Source organism: Mixophyes fleayi, chromosome 9 (assembly GCF_038048845.1).
Source record: "Mixophyes fleayi isolate aMixFle1 chromosome 9, aMixFle1.hap1, whole genome shotgun sequence".
Lineage (NCBI taxonomy): Eukaryota > Metazoa > Chordata > Amphibia > Anura > Limnodynastidae > Mixophyes > Mixophyes fleayi.
In genome coordinates this window covers 26,667,097-26,677,764 of record NC_134410.1, presented here as the reverse complement: position 1 = coordinate 26,677,764, position 10,668 = coordinate 26,667,097, and positions in this window count along the sequence as shown.

The window sequence follows — 10,668 nt, the reverse complement described above, 5'->3', positions numbered from 1 at the left end:
CTTCCTTCCTCTCCGATCTTGGCTAGCCATTTCATTAGGGAGGTCTTCTGACTCCATGGATGTCCCTCTGAGATCGTGTCTGACAGGGGAGTACAGTCCGTCTCCAGTTTCTGGCGGTCATTATGTAAGATTCTGGGTATTCGCTTGAATCTTTCTTCTTCTTACCACCCTCAGTCTAATGGACAGACTGAGAAAGTCAATCAAGACTTAGAGACTTTCTTGAGAATATTCTCTTCAGCAAACCAGGATAACTCTGTGAATCTTCTGCCATAGGTGGAGTTTGCCCACAACAATGCTTACCATGAATCCACCTCCACTACCCCATTCTCAATTGTTTATAGGCTCCATCCTTCTCTCCCAGAATTCTCCTCCCTCCCTCCCACCCAGGTTCCGGCTGCTAATTCCTTGCGACACAGATTTTCATCCATCTGTACTAAAGTTCGGACCTTCCTCAAGAAATCATCAGCTAAATACAAGTTTTTCGCTGACAAGAAAAAGGCGGCCCGTTGCCGATTTCAAGATTCAAAAGATTCAAGGTGGCCTCTGTATCTATGTGATTTCTTTTACCGGTGCTTGGCTATAGACCTTCTCACACCCAGGTAAATACTTTTGATGAAATTATGTTCAGCTTTGCCAATATCTATGGTGGGAAAAACCATGCTTGCCTTATCTCCCACCCTGAAGAGCAGGCATCCTCCCTGATGCCGGGCAGAGGCGGGGCTTAATGACACGATTCTCCTCATCAGGACTCATCCCCAGCTGTGCGATGCTGTAATTCTCACCATTACATAGCAGGGGGAGGAGCCACAGTGATGCAATAACCTCACCACACCCCTCCTCAATTTGAACCTGACATCTTCTGATTTTATGAATTTGAATTAAAAAAATATTTTCATAAACAATCTTTTCATTCAACAATTTGTCAACTCGTGGAATAATCAATTATATTTTGCACGGCACAGATCATTTTGATTGCTCACGCACACAGCGATACAATTGTTGTCACGCAAATGGTGATGAAAACGATGAAGTTTGGATAATCACATTTCTTAAAGATCTGTTCAGCAAGATTACATTGATTTTGACCTTTCCAGTGTCACACACACACATAGTGATAATGATGTGAGCTCATCAAACATAATTGCATCACAATCATTGTGTGTGTGGGCACCTTTACTCTGCATTCTGCAAGTCGTTATCTGTGCAAAGTGGTTCAGGTTTTCAGGGTTAATTCATTTCTGCAAACTGAAACCCAGCAGTGGAGGTGAAAGGTGTTTAAAATACCTCTAGAGACAAGAAGCCAGCACAGACGTGAAGGAGTTAACAAGTCACCAGGTCTTATACCAAATTTTAAATAGTCAAATTCCAATAAGACCAGTGTAACCAGTAAAAATTCTTTGCATACCAGCATCTGAATGTTACAAGCATTCCTGTAAATAGACAATGTCACAAGGGGAACACAGTGGAGACTGAGACAAACAAGTGGCAAGATTTTTCGGGAAATAACTGCACATTTCCTCAAACGTTTGTACCTGTCAATCTTATGTGTGCTTGACTAGTGTCTGAGCACCTACTGTCATAATTCCGCAAATGCAGCGACACAAATACTAAGAAGAGAAAACTATAACATACTGTAGCCAATCAGAATTAGGGGTAGATTTATCAAACCTTGTGAAAAGGAAAAGTGGAGTTGTTGCCCATAGCAACCAATCAGATTCTAGCTATCATTGTCCTCTAGAAAGTACTAGATAAATTATAACTAGAATCTGATTGGTTGCTATGGATAATACCTCTACTTTTCCTTTTAAGAAGTTTTGATAAATCTGCTCCTAAGAATGTTCACAGCAGTACCGAGTATTTCAGCTCTGCAAATGTCTGCATGTCAACCTAAGCCGGTTTGAAATCTGAGGCGCTATGCCAACAATTAGTTAATGCTTATGCTGTCACATGCTTTTTTCCTGCTAAAGGCTTCAAAAACCTGTGTAACAGGGAAAAAACATATCCCATCAAATGTAATGTCATGACAGCCATGATTGCAGGTATTTAATCTATCCATAGTTGTCAACTTTCCTTAATTTCCAGAGACAATCCCAGGTTTTGAGGATTTGAGCTGGATATATCCATAGTTTTCCATGCTGACCAATTGCACAGTATTCTGCATATTGGATGCAATTCCCACAGTCTAGTGTTATTCAGTGGTCTCTACTAATTGAAAATGAGTGTAGATGAACTTTTAAAATTCCAGTTCACGCATGCGCACTGGAAGTGTAAGCCTTGACATAGGTTTCCAATTCCAGATTCATATTAAAAAAAACTAATAAAAAAAAAAGTACCGAATAGACAAAATAAAGTAAACTTTATTTAAAAAAAGTAAAAATGTTTTATTTTACTAATAAAGCCTTTTTTTCTTTACAGTACCCCTGGATAAATAGGCAGCAGTGTATTTGGAAGGTGAATAAATAGACGGCTACGTATCTGGTAGGTGAATAAATAGGTGGCTACGTAACTGCACATTTCTGCTCTATAGATACATTACTCTCACATCAGACAGCAAAGCAGATTTAAGGACAAAACACTTTAAACAACTGTATCGGGATTACAAAGTCATCATTTATCATCATCATCCATTTATTTATATAGCGCCACTAATTCCGCAGCGCTGTACAGAGAACTCACTCACATCTGTCCCTACCCATTGGAGCTTACAATCTAAATCCCCTAACATACACACACACCAAGAGAGACTAAGGGCAATTTAATAGCAGACAATTAACCTACTAGTATGTTTTTGGAGTGTGGGAGGAAACCAGAGCACCCGAACTAAACCCACACAAACACAGGGAGAACATACAAACTCCACACAGATAAGGCCATGGTTGGGAATCAAACTCATGGCCCCAGTGCTGTGAGACAGAAGTGCTAACCACTAAGCCACTGTGCTACTTAAAAGAACAGAAAGACCGGGATAAATAAAACAATATATTTGGTTAAAATTGCAGGAGGTTATGTACAAGACGAATGAAAGTAGGCGGCAAATCCCTTCGATCTATCACTGTACGTGCTCCGTTGACTTCTAAATGCTTTATGCTTGTGCAACATTATGAGCCATAAACCACAGAGCGTTAAAACTATTCACAGTGGTAAAATCAAGAACATTTCTTTGTTTTGTGTAGTCAAAAATGGAAAAAAATCCCTCCCTTTTATGGTAATAACCATATGGAGTGTCCAATGCGTGTATCAGGATAATTACATACAAATGTCTAAATAAGAGCAAACATATCTAGACAAATAATTACAGGAAGTGTGAACGTGTGTCATTAGCAACCCAGGCTTAATTCATCACAATACAAGAGCTCTCTCTCTCTCCATCTGTCTGGAGGAAAGTGTAATTATGCAGATGTGTTGGAAGTAAAGACTGTCCATCCAGATGACCCACGCTCAGCTGAAGTAATGGGGCAATCACCAATATATAAAAAATATAATTCTGCCCATATTGTTGTATCAAAATATTGTTTATCAAATAAAAACAATGTTAGTAAACAGTGATGGTTTCAGTGGTGCACGCAGGGGGGGGTTCTGAGTCTCTAGAAACCCCCCCCCTGCGCTAACTAAGTGGCCACTGTCCTATACAGCAGCCGCGGCGCTGTCAAAGAAGCGTCCGCGGCGGTGCTGTATTGTATGCCGCAGACGCTTCTTAGACAGCGCCGTGGCTGCTGTTTAGGACAGCGCTGGCGAAACGGAGCTGCTGCGCATGCGCAGCAGTTCTCTCTCGGGAGAAACCCCCCCCCCCCGACAATGCTCCGTGCGCCCCTGGGTTTGATCTTCCCCTTTCTCCAGCTGAATAGATTAATAACGATACAGTGGGGAGTGTTTATGAATACTGTATTACAAGTACTTTAAAAAAAGTTGCGTAACCCATAGCAACCAATCAGCCTTTTCCTTTTATTTTGTAAACTCTACTATAAAAATGACAACTGGACCCTGATTGGTTGATATGGGTATCATTAATCTTTTACTTATATAGTGACAACATATTACCCAAGTCTTTAGAAGTAGAATGTGCATTAATTCACATCCATCCCTGCCACAGTGGAGCTTACACTCTAAGTTCCCTACCACACAGACACTATGGTTAAGTTTTGTCAGCAGCCAATTAACATATAAGTATGTTTTTGGAGTGTGGGAGGAAACCCACGCAAATACGGGGGGAACATACAAACTCCACACTGATAAGGTTCTGGTTGGGAATTGAACTCATGACTCCAAATGGTATGAAGCAAAAATGCTAACCCCTAAGTCACCATGCTGCCCAACATAACATAATATGAATAGTACAACAGTGAGACTGAGCCTCTTATCTTTGTTCATTATTTTGTGTGGACTATTGCTGTAATGGACATCACTGCTACTGCTGACATACTCTGTGCTGCTAATGCTTTGTGGGTCTTTAAAGGGCCCATGGCAGATCCTCAATATTGGTGGCTCACACTTATAGTATTAGTAGCATTAGTAGCGATAATACCCTGTGGAGATCCCTAATCAATTACAGGTGAAATATTAATAACATTTAATAATACTATAATTGTTTATCAATAACTATTTATTTTTTAAAACAAAATGTAATGCTAAAAATACATTGTGCAGCCACTCTGAGCATTCAATGGCTGCATATAAGGCTCCCAAAATATAGTGGTCTATAGTCTTAACATAATGAATAACCAAATATAGGTGCAAAAAGTTCTACCGGCGTAATGCTGATCCCGGGTTAGCAATCCGTGTTGTTTTTGGTTGGCAATTTTAAAAATCTTCACAGACAGCATTATTACTGATGCAATATTTATGTGTTGCCAAAATGAGCACAAACTAATTGCAGAAATATCTGAGGGACAAAGAAATTTGGGGATTGCTAAAAATAAGATTCCCAAAACCTCTAGTATGGCGCATAAGTTTAACTTGTCAATCGGATGTCATATATATAATCATCTTTATTTTTCTCTTAGTGGGAAAAAAAGGTCTTTTTTTGTGTGTTTGTTTTACTTATTTGGCAATCATTAGTCTGTTGTAGGGGCGCTGCCAGACCATGCGATGACTGAGCAGTAATGATGAAAGCTGCGTATAACAAGGAATTAGGATGTGTTTATATGGAGATGAGCTTTGCAGTCACACCGAGGGTCTGGTCTGTCCTCACAAGCTGCACGTGATGTTTTCCGCAAACAAACTCAAGATGTTTATATTTATAAAGGAATGTCTCTCATTACTGCATGAAAGAAAATTCCTCTTCAGTCTTATTAGTGCAGGCACCGGCTGTCACTGGGAAACACAGATTAAGGCCACATGTCTATCCCTACAGGAAGAACAATAACACATTGACAATGGGCTCGGAAGAGAAGGGGTGGTGTCTGTACAATAGGACCCGTCTTCAGGGGGTACGAGAGCCATCTCCAGTGAGAAACTGCTTTCAGGACCGAGAATCAAAACTTCTGTCCATGCAAATCGCTCACTAGACAACAACTCAGGGCAGATTTGCTAAAAGGTCTAAAAAGGAAAAGTGGAGTTGTCGCCCATAGCGACCAATCAGATTCTAACTATCATTTATCTAGTACAGTTGTGGGCAACAGACGGGCTGCTAAGCTTTCACCTGCGCCCGCCAGGCCGGCTTATGCTCTGCTTCAGGGTCACGTGCCCTTGCGTGACTGGTGGTAATCATGAAAACGATTATCACCATCCCGACACCGAGGAGTACTACACTTAAATTCCGAATGTGGGAAAAAACTATTGTAATATAAGCAGACTTACCTCCAAACCGACGCTGTAGATCTCCAATCGCAGCAGGATGGTGACTCAAAGCTATTCCGAATAGTCGGGTGTCCGTCAGTAGATTTTGACGTCATCGCGACCTGTATCACTTTTAATTTAAAGCGGCAATGTCAGAACCCCACAGGTTAAGTCTGCTTATATTACAATAGTTTTTTAACACATTCGGAATTTAAGTGTAGTACTCCTTGGTGTGGAGTTATCCACACCGTTAAACTATACCCAACCCCGCGTGACGTAGGGAGATCATGCTACATAACGAAGGAGGAGGGAGCGCATTGTACTCCCTTTCATTCTTCAGTGTGGCCCTCCAGGAAGACAGACTTGTCCGTCAATGATCTGGTGCTTTCAAAGTTTCAAAAGGGACAATTTGCAGCTGTTGTTCCTGGGACTTCTCCATCCCTCTCACAGCTCCAGGGTGTTGGGGCTGCCGGAATACAAAAAAAAAAAGGCAAAATCATGAGATTGATACACTGGGACTGAGGGGGGGGGGGCTTTACAAATTACTGGGGGCCTCTTAGCCCAGGAGCCCACAATCTGGCCCTGGATAGACCTGGCACTCCCAGCCCTCTGGCACTGATGGCAGGGCCGCCATCTGAAATCGTGGGTCTCAGTACAATGAAGCAGGCAGGGCACAGTGACAGCCAGGCTAAAGACAGCAGCGAAGACGCCGGGACTGGAGGACAGCGGGCCCCCTGGTGTGCCGCCGGGCCCCCTGTTGAGCCCGGGCCAGGTACAAGGGTACCCCCTGTACCCCCCTGATGGCGGCCCTGATTGATGGTCCTTCATAAAACTAGACTTCCTTTCTGTCATTCCTTGCTTGTGATTGGTCCTCCCACTCATCACTTCCCGACGGTAAGCTTGAATGATTGGCCGGCTCTGTATTACAGAACTTGCAAAGCCCCGGGGAAAACAATGGCCTGCATGTGTCCGCCCCCAGGGTCCGCCCAGAGGGTGGAGTCATCTTAGTCAGATGTTTTCCTAGATGTTGGTGCAGCTTTAAAACCAACCAAATTAATTTTAATCTCCGAATATTAATGTTGCCACTTTATTTGTCCACGTAAAAACCAAACAGGACAATGATTTTAGGAATAACAGATTTCTATTATAGATTATATGTTTCATTTTCTCTTTTCTCAATTGTTCATTAATCTCCCTACCCCTATTTTATATTTACCTCAGGATATTTGCCTTCGCAGACGCTTCCAGGCATACATTGCCTAAATTATTTCCCATCTCTAGCTGCCATATGTAACGTATAAATAACATAATTCTTACTACAACCTGTATTACATTATAGTTATCTATGTTAAACTATCTCGCTGTCTGTAGTGAGTTACTGCTCTGCTTTGTGTCAACAACCCCACATAGCTCAGTGCCATGTCCAAATATGGACACCTTACTTTCTAGCCCATCTACACGGCCTTTAATAAAAAGAGTGAACAAGACAAGAACCAATACTGATCACTGTGATAGACAGAGCTGGCACTCCCAGCCCTCTGGAATTGATGGTCCTTCATAAAACTAGGCTTGCTTTCTGTCATTCCTTTATTTTCAGTACACAGTGGGTAAGTGGTTAGCACTTCTGCCTCCCAGCGCTGGGGTCATGAGTTCGATTCCTGACCATGGCCTTATCTGTGTGGAGTTTGTATGTTCTCCCATTGTTTGCGTGGGTTTCCTCCGGGTGCTCCGGTTTCCCCCCACACTCCAAAAACATACAAGTAGGTTAATTGGCTGCTATCAAAATGGACCCTAGTCTCTCTCTCTCTGTCTGTGTGTATATATGTTAGGGAATTTAGACTGTAAGCTCCAATGGGGGCAAGGACTGATGTGAATGAGTTCTCTGTACAGCGCTGCGGAATCAGTGGCGCTATATAAATAAATGGTGATGATGATGATTTTTCTGTCTAGCATCTCTTACAAGCTCTTCAAATATCTCTCACATCTGAGCTAAGCTGAGTTTCACTGATCTAGTTTTTTGGTTGCATTATGCTTCTTTTGTAAATACTGGTAACAAATCTACCTTAGGCTGGGTACACACTACAGAAAAAAGTCCCGATCAGCAGCCAATTCACGTGTACGCACTATACACGTTTTACAAGATTTACCTTCAGATCTGTGCTCTTCATCTGTCATAACCATCGGCTGAAAAGATCGCCACTCTGCTCACTCCATAGAGATCTATGGACACTGCCGGCCGTGAGTGAGTACACACTGCAGGATTGGAATGACATTGTTGAACGAGATTTTTAGGCTGGTACAAAAATCAAATCAAATGATACTATGAGCTTTGGAACAATAATCGTTCATCATTGGAGTGTACACACTATACGATATTGGACCAAACTGTCGTTTATCGTGTGCTTGGTACGATAATCATCTGAAAACACTGTAGTGTGTACCCAGCCTTACACCACCAGCCTTGTGGTACTGACCCAGTTATGATGGGTCCACAAATATAAATAATTATCTGTCTATCACTTAACTCCCTTAACATGAGTGCATATGATCTGGTCAAGTACGAACATGATTGCCAACCATCAATAAATTTACTGTCCATCAGTAAATGTATTGATGGTAATTTGTACATGTAAGATAAAAAAAACCAGATATCATTAACAAAACATGAGCCCCTCTGACAGTAGTGTACCTGACATTCACTAAACCAATAGTTTGGTTTATATGTGATCTGTTTCAGTATTTCAAAGTACTCCTTCCTTTCTAAACACTAATAGAAAGATGGCACGAACAGGATTTAACTTGAGCGTGTTTTTGTGGCTCAATTTTGTATGTTAGTGTCTATCTTAGACATCATCATCACCATTTATTTATATAGCGCCACTGATTCCGCATCGCTGTACAGAGAACTTATTCACATATGCTCGTAGACAGTAGACTTAGCAATAGTGCTCAATGTCAAGCAGCAGCTGCAAGGGCAAACAAAGTATTGACATGCATAAAAAGGGGCATAGATGCAAGGGAAGACAGTGTAATTTTGCCACTGTATAAATCGTTGGTAAGACCTCATCTTGAATATGCAGTACAGTTCTGGGCACCACTCTATAAAAAAGATAATTTGGAACTAGAAAGGGTTCAGAGAAGGGCGACAAAATTGATAAAGGGTATGGAGTCATTAAGTTATGAGGAAAGGTTAGCCAGTTTAGGCATGTTTACTTTAGAAAAGAGGCGTCTAAGGGGAGATATGATTACTATGTACAAATACATTAGGGGTCAATACAGAGAGCTTTCATGGGAACTTTTTACCCCAAGGACCATACACAGGACACGTGGTCATCCCCTAAGGTTAGAGGAGAGGAAATTTCACAACCAGCAAAGGAAGGGGTTCTTTACAGTAAGGGCAGTCAAGATATGGAATTCATTGCCAGGGAAGGTTGTGATGCCAGATTCAATAGATATGTTTAAGAAAGGGTTAGACAAATTTTTAGCGGAACGGTGTATCCAGGGATACGACCGTTAATTTAAAATGAAGGATAGTAGTGGATATAGGGTAAAAATAGGACTGCAATATTGAGTCTGGGGGGATTTTCACAATTGAAACAGATTGGCGGTTGCTTACTCTGGATTAATTTCAAATATAAGTGCAGGATCGCAGGAGATCCAAAATAGGTTGAACTTGATGGACTGGTGTCTTTTTTCAACCTCATCAACTATGTTACTACGTTACATCAAACATATTTCATTTAATTCCTTGGACTTCTTTAATGACCCCTCTGTCTAATCCAGTGTTAATAATTTAATAGCTTTCTTCTTTGCACGTATAGATTCTAATTCTTTCGTATTTAGCCAACTCAGTGCCTATAGGTAAATATACCTGCTACAATACTTCTTTAGAGTTTCTTCCGGCCTGGGTGCTTTCCTTTAAATGTCATCTCAGTGTATTAGTTGTAAGTAACAGTGTTTATTCATTTAACTTAACAGACGTTACGTCTGTTAAGTTAAATAAATTAACCTAACATTCAAGATTTTGTACCCATGGTACATAATTGATTGAAACACAATTTGAACCTTATGGTGTTATGATGACCAGGGGCAGGCTAGGCTGGGGGGCAGGGGGCATACTCCCCCCTGGGCCAGCCCCATAGTGGGCTATCTTGGGCTGGCTTTAAAATAGGCTGCTGAGCTGAGCCTTGCTCCCTAGGCTAAAATTTACTAGCCGTCCCCTGATGATGACTGTGTCCTAAATTCCCCCTTACCTGTTAGTTAGATGCAGATATTCTGTTACATATATCTAAGCCCAATAGGATTTCTGAGAGATGAGTAAAATGTTTTAACAAACTGATTTTGTATGAATATCAGGGTAATGCAGCTGTCAAATCGGTCCAAGGTCAGGCTGAAAAAATATTTATATTTGGGTGGATTTTCTTTTTTTCAAATTTGGACAACAAATTCTGAAAAAAATGAAAATAAATAAATTAAAGTATGGAATAAATCCGCATTATAAATTACTTTTTATACCCCTAAGGGATCTTTTTAAGACGTTTAAATCACTTTTTTACATTTGAACTAGTAATAAAATCAAACTATTGGACCACAAACCAAGCCGCAGGTGTTTCGCTTATGTATAGAGCTTACACTAGTTTCCAAATCCAATGTATGGTTTGAGTGCATAGAATCACCCTTGAGGACTGCACTTTGCTTTGTTTCTGTGCATTAATAATGAATCTCAGTATAATGTGTTACGCTGGACGACCTCTAATGAACCTTTAGTTTGTACTAAACCAGTGTCTTTGTCTACATATTGATCTACCAATGTTGACAAAGACTGCGGGATCCTCCTCTGCCATATGCTGCTTTCTATTGACAATCTCCACCTGACCTGGAGGCTACAGACAT